Raw genomic sequence first — 14,485 nt, 5'->3', positions numbered from 1 at the left:
TCATACATACATATAGATATCACAATTGCATCACATCCTACACACAACACATGTTACCACATTTTACATTTTCATCATGTAAATAGTCATTTGCATTATCATATTCATCTTCATTTCATACATTCACATTTGCATCGTACATAACATATTAAAAACATAAAAGAACAAAAAATTGCATTGCATCATGTACATATTTGCATCCATATCATAAGCTTCACATAGAAACATACATCACATAAGTACACATGCATATGGCTGCCGCAAGGATGAATCATCTCATATATATAATCATAAGTGTCATGATACAATGATGTCAAAATCATATGGCTAAAATCACTTGAAGGTGTCATCATACAAAATGGTACAAAACTAATGCTATAATGAACTCCCTCCCTCAGAGCCGGCTGACCTCGACGGAGCCTAAGCCCTGGAAGGACCCGCCCAAGGATCATTTCTCCTTCCCCCTCTATCTGGTGGTGGTGGAGGACCCATGACCCCATTGCTAGACACCTGTCTCTTGTTTCTCCCTCTGGAGGTCATCGCAGTCAGCGATGGTCTCCAAAAGCTCCTAGCCTGCTGATCTGGTGGTACCACTCCATAGTAGAGGTCTCTTCAGTAAGATATCTCCTCTCCTGCCCACAGAACATAGGCGTATCCATCCCCTATGTCCTTTGCTACCTGTCTCCCTTCCCTCAGTGTTGTCTCGGCCTTTGTAGCTCTGAATAAATTGATCCCTCTCTCACTTAATGTCCCTCACCTATCCCTTGAGCCTAGTTGCATCCCTCTCCAGAGTCCTCCCCCATCCCATAGCCAATCCTCATGTCACCCTATCCGGACAGAGGAACCCACTGATCACTTTTGCAAGTACTACTGGTAGTGCTAATCTAGTCTGTGTCATGGTATCCCAAGCCACATGTCCAACTCTCATCTCCAATTCCGGATCCTGGAACACTTGTCTCAGTGCATCCCTGTCTCTGTCTCGATCGTAGGGTACTAACTCCCCATCAATCGGTATCTATAGTATCCTGTATACATCCTCTAAGGTGACTGTCATCTCACCCATCAGCAAATGAAACGTGCATGTCTCTGAGTACCATCTCTCAGCTAATGCAGTCAGCAACCCCATGTTCACTTGAAGCTCAGGAACATACCAAATATGTTGCAGGCCCATAGCCTGAACTGCGGCTCTCTCCTTGAATGTCATCTCTTCTTGCAAACTCTGAGTCGATGGGAATCTCTCTCGTGACTCCAGCATAGGTAGGTCCTTTTGTAGTCAAGAAAATCAACGGTCTCAATCATAGTGGCATTCCCTATTCATCACAAAATGTTGCTTTTTATCCTAGTGCTTATGGCACTCTATCCTAGTGGCACTCCCTGTTCATCATAAAGTGTTGCTTTTTATCCTAGTGGTACTCCCTGTTCATCACAAAGTACAACGCTTTTGCACTCCCTGTTCATCACAAAGTGTTTCTCTTTTTAGTACTCCCTGTTCATCACAAAGTACTATGTTTTGGCATTCCCTGTTCATCACAAAGTGCCTTGTTCTATCCTATCCTAGGACCTCTGCTTGAGTGTATCCTCTTGAGTAATTTCTTGATTGGCAACGTATGTTCTATCACAGAATTGTTAATCCTAGCCCTATCTACTATTTTGGTGTTCCCTAGAGGACCTGCTTGAGTGTATCCTCTCAACAGTTTATCCAATCGACAACATATGTTTATCACAGAACTGTCGATTCAACCTTGAAGACATAAACTCGCATTCATTACGCAAACGCGCCTAGCCTACCCAGACGTGTCTGGCACCAACATAGACATGCCTTACCATTTTTACCTCGCTTGATATTTTTCTAGACCTACCTAATATGCATTTATTACCCTACCTAGCATGCATTTATGACAACATTTATTGCGACAAAGTACGAGGAGGTTTTGCGATACTCACCAGCTCTCCTGCATATGCTGGCCTCTGAAATCGGTGAACACAGTCAAATCTGTTCACCAATATCGTCACTACTGACTGCTCTATGTTATCTCTACACTCTGATCTCTTGGATGTGTGGATGACAATGAGGATGTATTCCCCTCATGGTCTATCTTATAGACTACCCTAGCCTTAGCCCTAGCCCAAGCCTAATCTCCCGAGTCAGTCTTCTTTATCCCGTGACTTTGTCACTCTATCCTATCTGGTCAATCCATTCTAGCCTTTCTTTCTTATCAAGAGATTGTCTACGATCTTTCTAGACATTTTCATCCAATCTCTCGAGGGGGCATATCATTCCCATCTTGGGGAAACTTTGTATCAGTTCATCTCATCTTCTTGAAACAACGCAACAAGCTGCATTGTCTGAAAGAGTGGCAAAATGTAGACACCTAAAATTGTCATGTCTAATTAAATAAATTTATTTATTTAATTAATTATTTTAGCCTAATTCTTCTATTAATTAAATAAATCTTTATTTATTTAATTAATTCATTTATCCTCTTCTAGCCTTATTTCTCATTTAAATAAATACTTTTATTTATTTAAATTATCCTTTCCTTAAATTAAATAAATATTTTATTTATTTAATTGATCCCACTTCCTCTATTAATTAAATAAATATTTATTTATTTAATTAATTCATTAACCTTTTCTACCTATGACACATGTCATTCATCTCTTAATTCCTACACTACCTACCCTCTCATTATTTTATTATTTTCTCTACCTACCCTCTAATCTTAGCCGACCATTTATCTTTTACACCTCTCAATCTTATCTCTCCATTTCTTATAGTGTCTTCTATATAAGGATATGCTTCCTTCATTATCAACCCTATTCAATTCTAATCATTCTATTCAATGCTTTCGAACTTTCATATGAGGTCAAGCCTACTTGCAACCACATTTCTGTTCTTTGTTGAGCTCTTGTGCACACATAAAATCTGAGAGCAAATATATCAAGCAAGATCAATGGAGATAGAAAGAATGGAGATTCAAACCCTATTGGACATGTGATGGTATAATCTTTGTGATTTCATTCAATTTGGATTGTCTTAGGTAATCTTCATATGTTATGGTGGATCTTTGTTGATTGTTAGGCTAGGGATTTGTGGTTGAATTCATTTAACCTTTCAAAATTGTTGTTTCCATTTTCACCATAAACACCTACCATCCCATCTTCCCATTGTTCCTCCAAATTATTTATCGCCATCCCCTGTCCTTCATAATATAAATCCAAAACAACCATTCATCTCCCTCCATCCTCTAAATCCATTTTGGGTCCCTATATCCCAAAATCCACCATCACATATCCCCCACATGCTAAATCCATTTTGGGCCCTTACATCCCAAAACCTCATAATCCATATTGCCCTACTCATCCCCCCATACACAGATCCCATATCCCCATCACCCATTATAAACATCCTACTCCTTTCATTCCTAATTACACCAAAATTAACCATATCCTAGTTACACATATCCCATATCCCAAGTCTTGCCTTTAGGTCAAACACCGGTTTTGGAATTAACCAAGTGGTTGAAATAATGTAATTGAAATGACTGAAAGTAGAAATCCTCCTCTTTGAGGGGATCTAGAATTGATTGAAAATGAAATTCTTATACCTCCTTGTGAATTTTCTTTCCTCCACATGGAATTATGATTTCATGAAGTAGAATGATGATCTCCTCTTCAATGCTTAAAATCTTGACTCTATTGCTGCTCTAAAGCTTGAAGGAAGACTGAAAATGCTCAATTGCTCTTGAATGCTTGGATGCTTGATTGAATTTCCTTCTCCTATCAAATGAGAGGGGAAATCCCTCTTATATACTTGCCTGTGGGATTAATTGACTAATTTTCCAACTTGAGCTGACATGGAGGGGATTTTCCCGCTATAAATTTGAGTTAGGCCAAGGAGAGGGATCCAAGATAGGTCCCCATTGGGGTTTGGACCAAGATGTCACGCCCTAGTCCTGGTGAGGACTAGAGCTCCACACCTTGGTCCTACCCTAATTTGAGACAAGATCAAGGTGTGGGCGGGGTGCATCAATGAATTGCATAAAAATTTTGATATGTATGAGCATAATCAGGTCTCTGATCAAGCCGAGGGGCACAAACACTAAGATGAAGACCCAAATACAGTCGAAAATTACAAGGGGTGCAATTTTAGGATGTTACACTATTATATGCCCAAGTCAAGAAAGGGAAGGCAAAAAGGCTCTTTCAAATCCTCTTCAAGCATAACTTTCTAGGTGAGATTAGCACTACACTAGACAATGTGACCCAAGATTTGATGGTTCCCCTTTCAAAAAACTACCATATGTCAAGCGGTGGGAACAATGCAGTCTAGACCTTTCTAATTGTGAGGACACTAGAGCTATATGGGCTTGAGGAATGTTGGGAGTCCATGGGTTGCAATATTCTCTTCCTATAGAGACTTTTGGGAGTGGTAGAGTGCGAGGAGGATGGTTGGATAAGAACCTACATGAGGGAGGAGGGTTTGGTGGTTGATGAGGTAAAATCCCAAGATGATTCTGACAATATGGATTTGTCTTTGACTAGTGAGGAATGGGTTGAGAATGACATGTGGGACTTCATGGAGATGGCCAAAAGCCCGACTCACCATGCCTGTGGTCTGGACTACCATGTGGTTGCTCATGTTGTTATTTCTCAACAAACACTTGTAGATGAAAATGAAGAATCTGAAACTGATGAAGATGAGTAATATGTTTTTTTGTTACTCTAGGGTTATGATAACATATATAGCATAATTTTGTATATACATATAGGTAAAGGAATAGCCAATGTGTCTATGATGAGTCTTCTGTATATTGACTGCATTTTATTTTTGTTTGTGGGTTTTGGTCAACATGCAGACTGGGGTAGTTTTGATTGGTTTTCTCGCCATTTACTATCTTCTATGCTGGTCTAGAGCAAGATAGCTATATGGGATGTTTAGGGTATACTTGAATTTAGGATTCATTGGCAAAATATCACTGTAAAACTCTTTTATTATCAATGCAATGGGAGCTGACCCTTACTAACTATTTACTAACAAAAAAAAACATTTAAATTATAATTATCAAATTTTATAAGTTTTAAATGGAAAGTTTTTTTATTGTTTTTGAACCGAAAAGAAAATATTTATAATTTTCTTTAGTATTATTAGCTATGTTATATTGAAAAATCATAAGAATGATATAGATAAATATATCCTTCCAAAAAATAGATTTTTTAAAATATTAAATAATAAATTGATATCCTTCCTATAAATTGACTTAATTAAAGTAAGTTTCTAAATTCATGTTTTAAAAATGTTTTTTTATAATTTTTTTCTATATTTTAAAAATGAAAAATCATTTAATCCTATATTTAAAAAAAATCAAATTAATAATCTTTATAATAATAGTATAAAATGATATATTAATATTATAATATTATATTATAATATTATATTATTTAACTAAGATAGTGGGAAATTAAATTATTATATTATTTTGGGGATGACCCCACAACGTGACGGTTAAGTCATGAGCCTCCCATTGTGGATTTCATGAGTTCGACTCTCGTTACCCCTCTACTCTGGCATGTTGGGTGGTTTGAGTGCCAACTACCATGGAGGAAGGCCAATGACTGGTGCTCCAACAACCACGCAAATTGTCTAGCAGTAGCGGCAGAGTTCCAACAAGCGATTCCGCATATGAAGGTTGTGTGGGTGACACCCCTGTGCAGGTGTGTCCATGTGCCCAGCTAAGCGAAGTGACAACTATGGTGATAGCGTGCCAGTGGAGAGATAAGGAGAGCACGCCATTGATGGAGTGATAAAGTGCCATGAAGAGATAAGGAGTCTTAGGTAGCAATCCCAGATATTGGAGAGATAAGGTGTTGTCTAGGTGGCGACGACAAAGTTAGATGACACAAGGAGATATAAGGGTGTAAATTTCCAATCATATCTAAGGATGAGGCCCCTCAAAAATGTGGTTTCACTGATATGCTCCAATCAAAAGCAACTATACCACTTCTGTTGTGACTAAGAAAAAAAAGTTACTATATTATTTTATATTATTAATTTTATGTCGAGGCGTAACTATACAGTAGTACCACACTTTCTTATTTATGTCATAAAAAGAAAAAAGAAAAAAAAAACAGATAAAGAATGGTTAGTTTCCAAGTTTTTTATTTTTTTCAATTTATATGTGCATGCTAGATCATTGCTAAACTTGTTTCTTTTAAAACACAACATAAAGGCTTATTGTCTTAGGAAGAAGGGAGATAACATCTTAGAGGACCAACATAGATTTGACTATCCCTAATGTATTTATGCAAATACTAATATTCTCTTATTTATTTTAATTATAGGTTACAAGTTTGATGAAAATGAGTTCGATTCACCTTCTAAAAAGTGATAGGAATATTGAGAAGAAAACTTCCATCCTTAGATCTTTTACTATCTTTCAAAATTACATTTTTGAAGACTATTGCAATTTAATTTGCATGTGATGATATTTGATAAAAGAGTGTAATTGAAATATGCTTTAAATTAATTGCAAAAAACACCATTGATTTCTCTATGTTGCATATAGTCATATGTATTATAGTATATCTTGCAGGTGGAGGTTCTTGAGGAAAGAGGTAAATTTCATTTTATTTTAGTTTGTCTTATATATTATCCTTTGAATTAAGGTTGCGGGTTCCCAATGCAATGCAATTTGAACAAGGACATGTTTTATTAATTAAATTATTCAATCACAATCTTTAATCAAGTATTTGTCTATTTATAGTAGTAGAAAATATCACCTTCTTAGACCAAATTCCAACTTTTAATTAATTCTTGTTATATGCATTATTATGGAAATATTGAGAAACTTGGATGGAAAGATTTTGTAGATGTAATTGGTATTAATCTTGATTTTATAGATACAATGATAATGTTGATTTTATAAATGTAATTGATTATGACCACTTTCATCTTCAATCAACAAACATATTAGCATATAGACAACAAGGAATACATTTTTTTGGACAAGTAAAACATAAAAAAATGTACAATTTTTTTGGTAAATTTATGCTAAAATATTGATTCAATAGAATATTAATGCTCCTATTAATATTTTTCATTGTTTAAAAAAAAATTGAAATTGTTTTAATTAAAAAGCTATTATCCTTGTACCAATGTTCAAAAATAATTAAGGGTTTTCAATTTTCAATTCCATGATGTTTCCAAAATTTATTTACTTAAAAGAAATTAAGATTGTGTCAAAAGCATTTTCCCATATTTATAGAAATTATTATAGTCTGAAAATTGTTATTTTTAATATATCTATTTATTTCCTTTACATTCAATTATCAATTCCATAATGTTTCTATAATTTAATTATTAAAAATAAATTAACATTATATCAAAATTATCTTTTTTATATTTATAAATATGAAGATAGTAATAAAATTATTAGTTTGAAATGGCAAGCGCGGGTGGCAGCAGCGAGGGAGCTTTCGATGGCAAGAGCTTTGCAAATTCAGGCGATCAGGAGCAGATCCTCTAGGGGTGAAACCAGCGGACTGACCAATATTCTGATGGGAGATGCGGACATCAAAAGGTGACTTCCTGAAGTGAAGGGACCAATCACGAAATCCCTATGGAGACTATCAAGGAAAAAGTTAACATTAGGTGGCAAGCATATGGCAACAATGGTTATGTTTCGATGCATGGAGCTAGAGGGTGGCCCGCAAATTTCTTCTTGCTACATGATCAATACAAACCGCAATGGGTCTTTGAAAATGGTCACTAGGTCAACAAACTCTATTGGCATAGTAGGAACAAGCAATTGGCACACCCTGGATCGGGATGGTTTTCAGGATCTAGGCAGAGACACAAGGACAAGAGGCCAAGCTATCGAGGCCCCCCTGGGTCAAGAGAATGAATAGTCATGGTCCCCTGCCTTCCAAGCCCCCTCAAGGAGTGTGGCCAACCTCCTCACAAGAATGGAGAGACAAGGAATTTGAGAGGAGCAAGAATTGGTGGTTCAAAAAAATGTTGATCTCGGAGGTAGACACGATATTAAATTGGAGAGCGAACCAGTATAAGGCAGGGACCTCAAATGATCACATCGATTTGAGGCAGGACAGTAGAGGCCATGACACTCAAACTAAAGGAGAAGGCCATCTTCAAGGCAAGAAGCCTACTATAGGTAAGATCACATCAACCAACCTTTGTTCAATCTCCATTGTAGATGAGGTGGTCAAACAAAACATAGCTTTTTTGGAACAAGTAGGGCATTTCATTAAGTGGGGAGGGTTTAGATGGAGAAGTTGGGATGAAATTGGATCATGGTGTCATGGTCAATGGGGAAGTAACATCATGATTAAACTAGTTGCAATTAGCTTTTTCTTGGTTTCTTTTACCTCTAATGAGAAAAAATTGAAGGTTTTGAGTTCGGGTCCCATCTTCATGGATGGGGCTCAAATGCATTTTTTCGACTAGAAACCAAGTTTTAATCCCTGGACAGAAACCACTATGGAAACTTCCATATGGTTTTGGCTCTATAATCTACCACCAAAATTCTAGGGGGATGAGATCATCAGAGTTATCAAAAGGAAACTGAGCAAATTTCTCTATTTAGAGTGACCTTTGGAAGAATAAAAAATGGGAGTGTATTTTAGATTTTGTATAAGCGTCACAAAAGAGGAGGAGATCCCCTCAAAGATTAGATTGTTATCTGAAGTGGGAAATTGGACCCAAGTGATCGACAAGGAACATAATCTAAGTTTATGCCCCCACTATAAATATTTGGTTCACGACTTGAAGAGATGTCATTCCTTGGTCTTGGCGAACAAACCATCATAGATTTGATCAAACCATTTTTAGCTTTGGGAAGATAGACAATTGGTGTGGGGTTCCGCTTTCAGAGATGGTTAAAGGAATTGATCAAAATGATCATGATAGTGAGATCGAGTTCGGAGGAAGGACAAAAATTTGCGGATGGGAGAGTTGAGGCTAAGCAGGTGGGATCAGGAAAGGTAGTAGATTTGCAGGAAAATAATGGCATTAGCATCTCTATGGATCTTGGAGTGCAAGATGTTGGGGTAGGGTGTGATGACAGGGATTAGGTAGAACCAAAGCAAATAGCCAGCAAGGAGGTTGGGTCTGTGGAAGAGGATCCTAAATCACTAGGCTTTCCCAGCCTATCAAAGATATCCTTGTTAGGACAAGGAAGGATTGTAGCTAATTTTGTTCAGCCAATCGGGGAGGGAGTCTTGGACTATGGCAGTCTTGAGAAAACTTAGGCAGGGGAAGAGGAGATTCATGCAATTGAAGCTCCTCCAAAGAGTGTGGAGGTTAAAGCAAATCTTAACTCAAATTTGGATTTGGATGATAGATTTGAAGAGTTCTAGGCTAGGATTATGGAGGAGAGAGGTCTTGAGGAAAAAACTTCCTATCTTCTGAAGACCAAACTCAGATCAAACAAGTAGAGGGGTAGACAGTCCAACAAGACTAAACTAGCCTTAGCTGGTTGTGCAAAAGGGCAAACCAATCTTTCTCAAACAATTCTTTGAAATGGAAAGGAGTTACCCCTTCTCGAGAATCCATGAGGGTCCTTAGCTAGAATACTAGGGGCTTAAATGCCCCTAGCAAATGATGTCTTTTCAAGCACCAAATTGATGCTAGTAAGGTTGATCTAGTTCTAGTTCAAGAGACAAAGTGCAGCAAGTCAGAGTAGGAAAGTAAGATGAAGTTTTGGAGACAATGGAATGGAGACTCGAGTGGTATTGGGGTTCTCTTGAACCCTTCAAAGGCTAGATGCTCTCTAGAGGTAGCCCATAATAATTGGATGAAGGCCAATTTTCACTACCTTTAGAGTAACAAACTCTAGAAGGTGATTAATGTGTATGGGCCTATAGCCACACCAACTAAGAGAGAACTATGGTAGGAAATTACCAAGGATCTCAGTTAAGAGAGAGAAGACATGGTTATTTTAGGAGGTGATTTCAATGCAACACTCAATAATTCAAAGAAACAAGGAAACATTATGTCAAATAACAGAATTCAGCAAGACTTACAGGAATTTGTGGATTCCAATCTCCACAGGGAAGTAGTCTCAAATAATGGAAAATTCACATGGACTAATAGAAGACAGGGTTTCACTTGCATTGCAGAGAAGCTAAATAGATTCTTCCTCCATGGGGATTGGTCAGAGGTTGCAGGATCGGTGGAGACTTCAATTTTAACCTATAGCAGGTCAGATCATTTTTCGATCCAACTTATCTTTGCCTTAGACCCATATTTTGGAGGATCTCCTTGCAAATTCGAGAAGATGTGGATCAGAGATATATCTCTTCATGATCTTCTGGAGTAGTGGTGGCATGAATGCTAGGTTGGAAAATACTCAAAGATGTTCATTTTCCACAAAAAACTATCATATATCAAAGCCAAGTTAAAGGAATAGAATAAGGTGCATTTCAAAAACATTTTCTCAGCAATTGAAAGGATTGAAAGTGATTTGAGGGTCCTGAATGAAGCTTTCATTGCAAATGGCATGAGAGATGAAGATTTTAGGAAGGAGTGGTGCCTAAAAGTAGAGCAAGCATAAATCCTAGCTAGAGAAGAACAATTCGAGAGATAGAAGTCAAGGGAACTTTGGCTTATGGATGGGGATAAAAATACAAAGTTCTTCCACAATGCAGCAGTAACCAATAGAAACAGAAACATAATTTTGGAACTAACTAGAGAAGATGGGATAGTGGCAAGAACCGAAGAGGAGATCAATTTGGAAGCAATTACTTATTTCCAAAACCTACTAAATCCGAACAATCCGAATATAAACCAGAGAGCGGTCAGAAAAGAATTCCTCAATTAGATCCCTAGCATCATTTCAGAGGAGGATAACAAGGAGCTCACAAAAATCATTACTCTGGAGGAACTCAAAAAGACAATCCTTCAAATGGCCCCAGATAAGGCTCTTGGGTCAGATGGCTTCCTATCCTACTTCTTCCAATGCTTTTAAGATATCATCAAGGAAGACCTTCTGCAAGCTCTGGAGGAATCAAGAAAAAATGTGACTATTTTAGGTGCAATCAATCACACCTTTGTAGCTCTCATTCCTAAGAAAAAAGATGCAACAAGCATAAGTGACTATCTTCCAATTGCCTTATGCAACGCTTGGTATAAAATTATCACCAAAATCATGGCAAATAGACTCAAGATGGTCATAGACAAGATCATCTTAAAGGAACAAAGTGGCTTCAGGTAGGTCAATTGTAGAAGGCATAATAGTTGCTCATGAAGCAGTCCATACAGCTAGAAAGCTCAGAAAACCTTGCATAATGATCAAATTCAACATTCTAAAAGCCTATGATATGGTGGATAGAAGTTTTCTTCTAGATGTTCTGTCCAGATTTGGGTTTGGGAATCCCTAGGTGGATTGGGTCAAAGGATGCATTGAAACCCAAAGTTCTCAATTCTAGTCAATGGAGTCGCCAAAGGCTATTTTAATACTAGCAAGGGGCTAAGGCAAGGGGATCCTCCGTCCCCATATCTTTTCATCATTATGACAGAGGCTCTTAGAAGGAGTATCACTCATGCTAGGTTGGTGGGGAAATGGAGTGGAATAGAGATAACACCAGGTATAGAACCAGTCACTCACCAGTAGTTTGATGATGACATTATCCTATTCGGGGAAGCATCAAGGGGTGTGGTAGCCACCTCTAATGGCTCAATAAGTAATCCTTTAAATATATGATTTAGAGATTACACAAGTTTACTAAGCAGTTATCAGACTCATTATTAAGGTTCATTTAACTTATCAACCCAAGGACGTGAACTTGAAATGGGTCAGCACAATATGTGCACTAAGACTTGATTATGGCCATTAGAACTTAAGTAAAGAATAATAATGGAATTAAAATAATGCAAATAATTAATAAAGGAAACTGAACTTAAGTTGATAACTAACTCGAACACATGAATCTTAAACTAACACAAGGTATAAAAATGAAATTCTAGACAAATAAGCAGGAAACTACTCTGCTCGCTTTGGCTGTAGGAACAGGCACATAGTAGAGTTATGTGGTTGGAGGAACAGTCTACTATTGGAATGGTACTAATTACTGAATGAAAAAGAACTACTAAACTAATTGAACAGAGTTCTCACCAAGTGGGCCCCCTTGAGTGAGACTTCCAAAATTAACACAAGTGCTAGAAACTCATAATATCATCTTATTCATCAAAAAAGAAACTCATAATATCATCTTATTCATCAAAAAAGAAATACACATAATGTAACAACATGTTCTTTAATTTATATCTCAGAGCTAAAAGTGAAATTACAACATCATAGATCAATCCCTTTCAAGAGATCATCTGAGCATTATTTATAGAAATAAAATCTACTAACTAATCCTAACTAACTGGTTGACTAGCTCCATAACATAAGGAAGGCGTTATTTATTGAAAGCGTGAAAAGAGGAAAGGAAAGATCATGCATGTACTTAGACAAGTCAAATAAGACTCCCTCAGCAGAGATGTAGCACAACGTACCCCTAAATCAACTCACTGATTGTATATAATTAATAAAGAAGGTAGTTGTAGCATTAAGTAGATAAAGCTCCACCACGTTGATCACTTATTGACCTCTTCAACAACCGGCCAGTTGGTAAGAGTCTCGCTCCGTATTGCAAGCTTCTTCATAACACCACTTTCTTGGAAAATGTGTTAGCACATACAAACAATCTACATTTCCCAAATCATCTAAAAAACATCATTTCCAACACATGCACATTCAATAGATAATTATATAGCATATATATTAATATCATGAATTGTTTCAAGGTCAAACTTAAGCCCAAAATACAACAACTTCTAAGGCAATAGCACAGTAAATAGTGTCATCACAATATCAAAATCTAAAGTATCATCATGGACATCAAAGTACTACTCAACCCAAACATTTTCATTCTGAATCTAGGACATAAATGCCCTCAAAGGGATATTTCCAATATACATCAGTAGGTTCCATTGATGGTCATCTGGGATAGTATAATTATGTAGGTATAATTCATAGAGTAGGTTCTTATTCTTTGTTGGAGATTCTTGGTAGGATTGAAATAATTCCTCAGGGGTTTTTATGGAAGGATTTAATCTAGAAATTACCTTAGAAAGTTAAAATTTTAAATATCTCTCATTTAAATGCAATGTATAAACCCTTGGAGGGGTTCTGCATTCCATTGGTTGTGGCACTAATTCTACCACATAATCCACTTGTTTCTTTAATTTAACAATCTCCTCATCTTTTTCTCTAATTTCATTATCCTTTTTCTCTAATTGTTTCTGCAATCTAAGGTTTTCTTTATCCCTCTTTTCTATTTTATCCAACAATTTCATCACTATACTATGCCATGAAGATACAGGGGGTCTATGACTACTTACGAAAAAAATTCTAGTAGGATGTTCCAATGGCAGTACTGGTGGCTGCTCAAATTCCTACTGAAGGGGTTCATTCTTCTCTTGATATGGTATTTCTTCTCCTTCTGCCTGTTCTACAATGAAGGCAAGCTGATATATCCTCGTCTTTGCATGTCCCTCGGATGCACTCTACTCTTCATCATGTACTTCTTTTTCAAAGGCTATTGCCTCTTTTCCAACTGTTGTCTCTAGCCTAGGGCTTTTTCTTTATGTTTCACCAACATCCTGCGCAACTGGCTTTATATTGGTTGCAGGAGTTTCCCTGGTTTTTGTTTCTACGGGAGGAATAGTGTCTCCAATTTTCCATTTGCCAGGGCTAGGGCTAGGTTTCGCCGACTCAGAAGTTTCATTCCCAATATTTTCTATGAATGGCCACTGTTTTTGTCAGAATTGCTTCAATCTCACGATTTGTGATCTCAACTTTCCCATTTGCTTGAGGATGGTAAGGAGTATATTTTTGATGCCTAATATTGTATTCATTTACTAGTGTTATAATAAGGGTTGATGTGAATTGAGCTCCTTGATCTGTCACTATTTCCCTTGGTACTCCATATCTTGTGAATATTTCTTCATAAAGGAACTCTACAACCTTATTGTCCCTTGCATGTTTCATTACCTTAGCTTCAACCCATTTAGTCACATAGTCAATACATACTAGGATATAGGACTTACCATTTGATGGTGGCTCAATTGGACCTACAAAATCTATGCCCCATTTATCAAATGGTGTAATTACAACTTGAGGGTAGAGGAGCATGATCTCATATGATTTTGTTGGTCGTCCCATCCTCTGACATCTATCACACTTCCTGGTGTACTTGCTTGTATCTTTATGAAGTGTGGGCTAGTAATGACCTGTGTTGAGAATTTTGATTAATGTCCTTTTGGCAGTGAAATGTCCTCCACAGGGTTCATCATGACATGTATGCAAAATGTCATAGGTTTCATCTTCTTTGACACATGTTCTTATCACATGATCTGGGCTAGTATAGAACAAACTTCCTTCAATCCATTAGAAAGGGAAAGTTTTCTCAGAGATAATTC

Source organism: Cryptomeria japonica, chromosome 3 (assembly GCF_030272615.1).
Source record: "Cryptomeria japonica chromosome 3, Sugi_1.0, whole genome shotgun sequence".
NCBI classification, from domain to species: Eukaryota; Viridiplantae; Streptophyta; class Pinopsida; order Cupressales; family Cupressaceae; genus Cryptomeria; species Cryptomeria japonica.
The sequence above is the reverse complement of the archived record's forward strand: the minus strand, read 5'-3'. Positions refer to the sequence as shown.